Source organism: Panthera tigris, chromosome A2 (genome assembly GCF_018350195.1).
Source record: "Panthera tigris isolate Pti1 chromosome A2, P.tigris_Pti1_mat1.1, whole genome shotgun sequence".
Taxonomy (NCBI): domain Eukaryota; kingdom Metazoa; phylum Chordata; class Mammalia; order Carnivora; family Felidae; genus Panthera; species Panthera tigris.
The window spans coordinates 64,651,614-64,661,159 of NC_056661.1; the positions used below are offsets into that span (position 1 = coordinate 64,651,614).

The following is a 9,546-nucleotide window of genomic DNA, read 5'->3' on the forward strand; positions in this document are numbered from 1 at the left end:
CAGTATGGAAGCCAGACTTTCTTACTGTCTCCAGACAGCAGCCCTGCGGTGGTGGGAGAAAGGTGTCGTCTGACCTCTTCCAATGATGTCACTAAGATGAGGCACTTTTCAACAGTATTTGTAGGTGGTGAGGGTCCAAGCCAGGTGCACTCAGGATTCTGAGGCCCAGGAGGAACCCAGGTTTTGGGAACTGTGAGCCAGGGGCCAGAGGAAGGGGGACTTCCCGTTGAGAACAGGAGCTGGGGACAAACCAAGGAGCTAGCTGGTGCCTGAGCAGACTGAATGCCTTTGAAAAAACCCTGGGGGTGGGGAGGCATCTGCATGGCTCAGTTGGTTAAGCATCCAACTTTGGCTCCGGTCATGATCTCACAGTTTGTGAGTTTGAGCCCCACATCGGGCTCTGTGCTGACAGCTCAGAGCCTGGAGCCTGCTTTGGATTCTGTGTCTCCCTTTCTCTCTGCCCCCTGCCCCCACTTGTGCTCTCTCTCTCTTTCTCTCAAAAATAAATAAATATTATTATTTTTTAAATGAAAGAAAAAAACCCTGGGACAGCTGCACCATATCTTCCGGTGGGGACATCCAGAACTGGAAGCCAGAGATTGGCCCGAAGAGGGACTCAGAGGGGGCTTGAAAGAAAGGTCGAGGCAGGAAGGAAGTGACAGACACTATCAAAGGCACTAAATATTAATGATTTCCATCTTCACAAGAGCCTGGGAAGTAAGAAGTATTCCTGCTCTATAGACACATAGGCGAAGGCATTTGCGTAAGGCCACAAAGCTGACAATGGAGGAAACTGAGGTAATCACTCAGGAGACTGAGTCTCCAAACCACTGGAGCCGTGCCACTCAAGGTCCACAGACAAGTGGCACCTCTGTCGTCTGGGAGCTGGCTAGAAATGCAGATCCCCGGCCCCACCTCAGACCTCAGACAGATTCAGAATCCGCATTCTGTCAAGATTCCCAAATGATGGGTCTGCCTTCCTGTCGATGGTCCTCGTGTACTTTCAGGTCAAGTCCCTGCATCCTGCCAGGGTGGGAAGTGTCTGTGGAATCTCTGGAATGGAGGCCCAATGAGGCAGAGTAAGCCATGATGCCCTGAGCATTCCTGTTCTAATGTGATAATATAGCACAAAAATAAAGTGACAGCAAAATGAGAGTTCACAAAAGTCAAAAACATTAGTGGGTGCTGCATGGTCCCTTCGTTTCAAGTTTATGGGCTTTTTTGGTCCGTCTCTCCATCGGACCATTTGTTAAAATTATTGAAGATAGACAGTCTTGGGAGGACACAGGTTGTCAGACCATTGTCTCATTTTGCCCACCTGTCAATACAGAGAAGTTAAAATAGCTCAGACTGAAGGGGAGCTTCCAAGTTTAAATTATCGGAATTCTCACCTAATGGAGATGATGGTTCTGAAGCAGTCTTCAGGAGATGGGGCATCCATAAAGCAACGCAATATGGAGCCAAGCCAGGCCATGCAGGAATCAGATGAAGGATCAGTAGTCTGGCCAATGGCAGTGACGTACCTGAGAAGACGGCTTACAAAAGGGAAGAAGGGGCCAGATATGAGTGGGTGTTTGTTCACCAGTGCCCAGATAGAAGGGATTGGGCAGACATTCACATGCAAGAGACTTACATAGTACCAGGAATTGTCCTGAGAGTTTTCGCAGGGTGCTCAAACATCCTCCACTATGCTGTGCCCTAATCATAGCTGATGGCTACTAATTTGGGCAACATGCATGAATATCACCAGAAAGAAATACTTCTTATTGTAAGTTAACAAAAAACTCCCTATTCTTGGATTATAATTTGGTATCTTCGGAGTTTGTATATCATGAATTTGTTTCTGAGAATGTGGTTACTTTGAGATGCATTGACAAAATTGATACCTTCACCTTTGACCTGGAAATGACATCAAAGGACAGAGTAGCCAAACCCGGTGATCAGTGGGTCTCTTTTCCTGACACAATACTGGATCTTTCCCACTACTTTCTTCAAATTCACTTAATCATCTATACCCAAATGCCTGCTCCCTAGCCCATCCTTAGTTCTTAAACCAGTTTTCACTGAGATACCCAGTACTTAAAGTTCTGCAACCATTCCCTTCTTCCCACCCAAGTAGGCAGACTTTAGTATCATCACTCTCCCAACTGGGCTAAATGGGAAGTTCTTGTTTGGGTCCCCAGTGGCTGCCTCTCCCTGCCCTGTGCACACTAGTCTGTGGACAGTGATCCTGGGTCCCATCTCAGTCCCATCCTGTCTTCCAAACCCTTTGTTTACATCAGAGCTTACACCTCTGGAGTTTGAAGCCTGGCCTCTGAGCACCTCACAAGGTAGCTGAACCTAGTCTCTAGAAACCAGTTTTCCAGATGTTTCCATCCCACCTGGCTCACGGTCTACACCCCATCTACCACTGAATCCTAACACCTCTTGCTTTTCCCACTCAGAACGCTGACAGTGTTTCTAAAACCCTGATAGAGACATGACTTTAGACACTCTTGTCCAGCCTCCCTGTCCCAGACAACATCCTCAGCCTTATACGTTCTTCCAAATTTGCTTATTTTACTGGACAGACAAAGCACCACCCAGACTCTCCTCTCTACCTCCCTACATGAGGAAAGCGGATTAGTGACAGCTTGGTGTAGAAAAGTATGACACACGTCATGAGGGCGAATTAGGAAAGGGTAGAGGAGTACCTCCAAATAGAGGAAGTGGGGTAACACTGGCAGGGGCTAGGCAATCGCAAAGTTCAGCAGGAAATGGAAAAGAGATTAGTTTGTGGGGAGGCACCCAGATGGAAAGTGAGGAGGGGTGTGGCTGCCTGAACAGTAAGGCTCTCACTGGGAGCTCGGGGCCCCTTCCTCAGTGGGAAGGGTGGTGGAGAGACTCTTCCTCTAGCTCTGCACCAAAGTACATTCATCTGTAGCTTGCAAGAAGAAAACCAAACAGCCCATTGAGACCCCATAAGATGTCCAGCTTCAAATCTATATCACAACTACTATGAAAGGGGCAAACAGGCAACCTAAGATGACAAAGTGACTTCCACATCCTATTTCATTTTTTAACCCAGTGCAACAATGTCAACCATAGACCTGAGCTATCCAGATGGTCTCTGTGAACCATCTCATAATGCAAAAGTAGAGTTTTGCTTAATCATACACACACACAGAGGTACGTTTACGTGTTTTTATGTTGTGTGTGTGTGTGTGTGTGTGTGTGTACACAATTTGCACTGGAGAAATTAAGTCAATAATACCTTGTCGTTATGACCTCAGAAATGTTGGCAGGGCTAGCATCTCGCTTCAGTTGCTAATTCCAGTTACAGTAGTGATTAGAAAAGGAATCCTAACATTTACTGGAATCTGACTTTGGGAAACATAATGAGTCAGGCCCGTGTTAGTTTTAAAAGGCTTTTCATAGGGGCGCCTGGGTGGCGCAGTCGGTTAAGCGTCCGACTTCAGCCAGGTCACGATCTCGCGGTCCGTGAGTTCGAGCCCCGCGTCAGGCTCTGGGCTGATGGCTCAGAGCCTGGAGCCTGTTTCCGATTCTGTGTCTCCCTCTCTCTCTGCCCCTCCCCCGTTCATGCTCTGTCTCTCTCTGTCCCAAAAATGAATAAAAAAAAAAAAAAAAAAAAAAAGGCTTTTCATAGACCATTCCTTAAATACAGAGGAACAAAGTGGATGGAGAAAGTCAGTCCATACAAAGGTGCATTCTTCCCCTGATGTCAGCATTACAGCAGATCTGACATAGCTACAAAGCTTAATTTCTGGCTCTTTAGCCAATTCAAAACTTAATTTTATAAATGGGATAGAATGGATTAAGGAAGCCTTAAAAGTAAGTGTCAAAGATAAACATGAAATCCAGTATACCCTTTCTCACTCTTTCTGCCTTGTCCTGTCATTTGAAGAAATCTCCCTGGTTGGTTGGTTAAGAGATTTGGAACACAGTCTGTCTTTGTTCTTTACCCTCTAAATTCTAAAATCTCTATTGTTACCAAACAAAGAAAACAGACTAATATTTCTTATGAATATAGCTGCAAAAATATTTAATAAAATACTAGCAAATCCAATCTAGCAATATATTAAATAGATTATAAATCATGTGTACATACTCCACCTGGGATTTATCCTGAGAATGCAAGGTTGGTTTGACATTTGAAAATCAATCAATGTAATACAATGTATCAATAAAATAAAGCATAAAAAATGATCATCTAAATTGATACAGAAAAAGCATTTGACAAAAATGTAACCTGTTCCATGGTTAAAAGAAACACTAAAAGCAAAGTAAAACAAACAAACAAAAAAACCTCTAAGAATAAATGGTACATTGGCCTGGCAGGACTCCTGTAACTAAATACCAGGGACTAGGTGGCTTAAACAATATAAACCTATTTTTTCACAGTTCCTGGGACTGGATGTCCAAGGTCAATTTGTCATCATGTTTGGTTCTAGTGAGGCTTCTCTTTCTGACTTGCAGATGGCCAACTTCTTGTGTTCCCATCACATGACCTTTCCTCTGTGTGTACATGCAGAGAAAGAGAGAGAGAGAACTCTAGTGTCTCTTATTGTTGGATTACCTGTCCTATTGGATTAACCTATCCTTATGGCTTCATTTAACCTTAATTATCTCCTGAAGGGCCCTATCTTCAAATGTAATCACATTAAGAGTTATGGCTTCAATATATGAATTTAGGATGAGCACAATTCAGCATATGAATTTAGGATGAGCACAATTTAGTCCATAACAAATGGGAGTTTCCTGAGCCTGATAAAAGGCACATGTGAAAACCCCACGGATAGCATTGTACTTAACAGACAGAGACTAAATCTTTCTCCTCAAGACCAGGAACAGGACAAGGATATCTACTCTTACCTCTTCTATTCAATTGTGAGGTCTCTTAGCGAGAGCAATTAAGTGAGAAAAGGAAATAACAGGTACTCAGATTGGAAAGGAAGAAGTAAAACTATTTGCAGATGACATGATCTTACATGTGGAATATCCTCAAGAATCCACAAACAAGTATTAGAATTAACTAATGAGTCCAGCTAGCTTGAGGAAACAGCATCAGTACACAAAAATCGGTTGTAACTCTATCCACTACAATCTACAAATGAGGACAATTCCATTTATGATAGCATCCAAAATAATAAAATACTTAAGGCAACACTTGTGCACTGAAAACTGTAAAAGATGGCTGAAGGGTATTAAGGAGACATAAAGAGTGGAAAGATAGATCATGTTCATGGATTGGATGATTTAATATTATTAGGATGGTAATTCTCCCCAGGGGGATCCACAAGTTCAGTATAATCCCTATCAAAATCCTAACAGCCTTTTCTGCAGAAATGGAAAAGTTCATCCTAAATTCCATTTAGAATCGCAAGAGACCTTGAAGGCCAAAACAATCTGGAAAAGGAAGAACAAATTTAGAACACTGACACTTTCCAGATGATACTTCAAGCCTTACTACAAATCTTTGGTGTGGTATTGGCATAAGGATAGACATATAGGCCAATGGAACAGATTTGAGAGTTCAGAAATAAACCCATATATTTACAGCTAATTGAGTTTTGATGAGGGTGCCAAACCCACTTATGGATAAAGAACTGTCTTTCACTAATGGTATTACAACAACTGGAAACCCACATGCAAAGGAGCGACATTGAGCCCGTGCCTCACAAAACACACAAATGTTAACTCAAAATGGATCAACAGCCTTAGCATAAAACCTAAAATAATCGAAGTCTTAGAAGAACACACAGGAATGAATATTCATGATGATGGATTTGGCAGATTTCTTAGATATGACAACAACAAAGAACAAATAGGTAGGTTGGATTTCATCAAAATTAAAAACTTTTATGTATCAAGGAATACTATCAAGACAGGGAAAACACAACTCACAGGACAGCAGAAAATATTTGTGAATCACATTTCTGATAAGAGTCTAGATTATATAAAGATTATATAGATTATGTGTATTATGTATTATATAAATTATAAAGATTATATATATCATATATAGATGATATAAAGAACTCTTACAACAGAACAAAAAGACAAACAACTCAAATAAAAAATGGGCAAAGAATTTGAAAAGACATTTCTCCAGAAATGATACACTTATCGCCAACAGGCACGTAAAAAGGTGCTCAACATCCTTAGTCATCAGGGAAACTCAAATCAAAACCACAATGAGATAGCACTTCATACTCACTGGGACGGCCATAATGACAACAGTGGAAGACAACAGGTGTCGGTGAGGATAATGGAGAAAGTAGAACCATCATGCACTGCTGGTGGGAATGCCAAATGGTGTCATTGCTGTGGAACACAGTTTGTTACTCAATAAGTTAAACGTGGAAGTACCACATGTCAGCACTGCTACTCTTACGCTATACCCAAAATAATTCAGTTCGGGTGGAAGAACAAAAATTTATGCACCCGTGTTCACAGTGGCACTGTCCATGATAGCCAAAAGGTGGAAAGAACCCAAATGTCCAACATCAGATGAATGGATAAATGCAACACAATCTATGCACACAGGAGGGAACAGGCAGTGACTATTTAATGGGTCTGGGTTTCCATTTGGGGTGAGAAAAAAATTCTGAGCTAAAGAGTAGTGATGATTGCAAACATTTTTTCTGTGCCACAGTTTTTTTTTAAAAATGGAGTAACCGGGGCGCCTGGGTGGCTCAGTCGGCTAAGCATCCGACTTCAGCTCAGGTCACGATCTCACAGTTCGTGGGTTCGAGCCCCGCGTCGGGCTCTGTGCTGACAGCTCAGAGCCTGGAGCCTATTTCAGATTCTGTGTCTTCCTCTCTCTCTGACCCTCCCCCGTTCATGCTCTATCTCTCTCTGTCTCAAAAATAAATAAACGTTAAAAAAATTTTTTTTAAATAAAAATGGAGTAACCAACGTCTGTGTCATGCTTAAACTTCACAGGGTGTTTATGTGTGCCTGAAAGCTTTACTTCACAACAAATATTTGGAACTCAAGAAAGTAGGACCCTTACCGTTTTATTGAAACAAAAAGAGACAAATGCAATATTTACTTAGGACCCGAGCCTGTACCTGAAACTTAAAATATGAGTGAGTGAGGGGCACATGGGGGGCTCAGTTGGTTGAACGTCTGACTCTTGATTTTGGCTCGGGTCATGATCTCAGGGTTGTGGGATCAAGTCTTCAAGTTGGGCTTCACGCCGAGTGTGGAGCCTCCTTGGGATTCTCTCTCTCTCTCTCTCTCTCTCTCTCTCTCTCTCTCTCTCTCTCTCCCTTTGCCCCTCCCCTGCTCTCACTTGCACACACACACACACACACACTCTCTCTCTCTCTTAAAAAAGAACAAAACCCATGAGTGAGTGAGTAAGTGAATGCGTGAACAAGCAAATGAATGAAGACACAAACAGATTCAGAAAGCTGAATTGACTTTCCCAAGTTTACAGACCTGGTGGGCAGGGGCTGGCTTGTATTGTGAAGCTAGCTACAACGGAGGTATATGATCCACGGAAGTGGAGCTAGCATTTAAGCCCATGCCTTCAGTCTCTGCCTGTCACATCCGTCCCACCATATCGTGCTGTCTGCCAGAAATATATTCCCCGCGTCGTTTTTTCTGTACTTCAAGGAATTGTTAATAATTTAGAAAAACAAGTGATACACATCCATCACTCTCCATTAGCTCGGGCAGCATGAGACCAAACCAGACCAACTCTTCTAGAAGAAAAAGGCAGGGTTTTCGCAAGGCTAAATGGCAAGTGACTCCTAAATGGAGTCACAATAGACCAACGAGGTGAGAATCTCCTGCAAACCCAACGATGACACAACCCCCCCTCCCCCCCCTCCCCTCCCCCAGCCTGCTATTGTCAGGGTCCTGTGACATCCTGGAGCTCAGCCATAATGCTCCGGGGCATCAAGTGGCCTCTCCTGCCTTGTCATAATCCCATGTGATACAGCAGAAATAGTTACAACAGGGGTTTCATCGCTTGTCCCTTCGGCTTATGCCTCAGGAAGTTTAACGTTAACCAGGGTGTATTTCCACAGGGCCCCGAATATCTGCTGAAAAAAGGAAAAAGACGTATCTAATTGTCAAAAGATCAGTGTACTTGACACAACATATGAATTTATGAATGATTTGTTGGATTAAATAATTAAATAACTTGTTTAACCTGGATATTGACTCATAGGCATCCACAGTTACATATCATGACCTGGCATTAAATATCGATGTACGTGATGAAATCATTCCGGATCCAACCCCAGGGAGGCACCAGGGCACCGAGAAGGAGAGCTGTGCATCCGGATGTAGACGTCAGCGCTGTTCTCCCAGCTGTGTTACCTTGACCAAGCCTCCCTGTGCTCCCCCCTCTTTGTCTGTTAAGTGGGCTAATGCCAATACCCAACTCGCAGTCTCAGTATGAGAATTAAAATACAGAGTCCTTGTAGAGCACTCAGCACAGTGCCGGCAAAGAGTAATCTCTCAAAAATATAAACCATCATGGGGTGCCTGGATGGTTCAGTCAGTTGAGCATCTGACTCTTGACTTCAGGTCAGGTCATGATCTCACGGTTTGTGAGTTTGAGCCCCGCATCTGGCTCTGCAGTGACAAGGCGGAGTTTGCTTGGGATTCGCTCTCTCTCTCTCTTCCTAAAAATACAATATCTCCTTCTGAAAGTATATATATATATATACATATACACATATATATATGTATGTATGTATATGTGTATATGTATATATATATACATATATATGTATCTGTTGTTATAAAAACCCATGATATGTTGGTGTATGCCAGCCGTTGAGTTACATTAAGAGAATCGTTGAAAACAACAATAAAAACACTGGCTTTGCTCTTTGGTGCAACAAGCTTACAAACAGACTTTCTCTCTAAAACACTTTTCTAGGTACAGTCATATCAGTACGAACAACAACAACAAGAAAAAACAGAAAGAACAGAGAAGAAGTTACACCCCCTGGCCCAAGACTCTCAAAAGGAAGTACATCCAAGGACTTGGGTAATGCTCAGGAGTGCTCAGGAATCTCGCTCAGGTTGGAATTTTCAAAGAGCATTCACACGACAGAAAGGCCAGAAAATCCAGGACAAAACCAGGAGCCGACGTCTGGCCTCCGGGATGAGCTGAGAGAAAACTGAACACGGCCGCAATGCCTCTTCAAGCTGTGTTCGGTGGTGGCAGCGGAAAGTCGGGAGAATTCCTGCCAGAAGGAAAATGAAGGCCAAGATGAATGGGGTGGTGAGAGCTCCAGGCTGTGCCGAATCTATTCAAGACCAACAAAATCTCATCAGGCGAAGGTGCGGACCTACGAGCGCCTGACTCAGTGGCTGTCGACAGTGCGGTGGCTTGAGACCCAGACAGCCTGGGATCAAAGTCTTGCTCTGGCTGCTTCACTTTGGGCCAACCTTTTTATGCCTCTAAGCCCCATCTGTTCATCTGTATGAGGGGAATGGTAGCATTAGTTTGAAACATATATGACTGGCAATGCTAGACCGCCTTTATCTCCAAAATTAGCAATTTAATATGGTTCAACC

At 43.2% G+C, this 9,546-nt stretch overlaps 1 long non-coding RNA gene across 1 annotated transcript; it reads right to left on the bottom strand.

Moving 5' to 3' along the window:
• Positions 1-1,195: 1,195 nt before the first annotated feature.
• On the bottom strand, positions 1,196-3,940 carry LOC122236420. Its single transcript, XR_006214474.1, has 3 exons — positions 3,867-3,940; positions 1,392-1,535; positions 1,196-1,318 (listed from the first exon to the last, which is right to left on the bottom strand). It is a non-coding gene; the product is annotated as an uncharacterized LOC122236420 (long non-coding RNA).
• Positions 3,941-9,546: the final 5,606 nt, after the last annotated feature.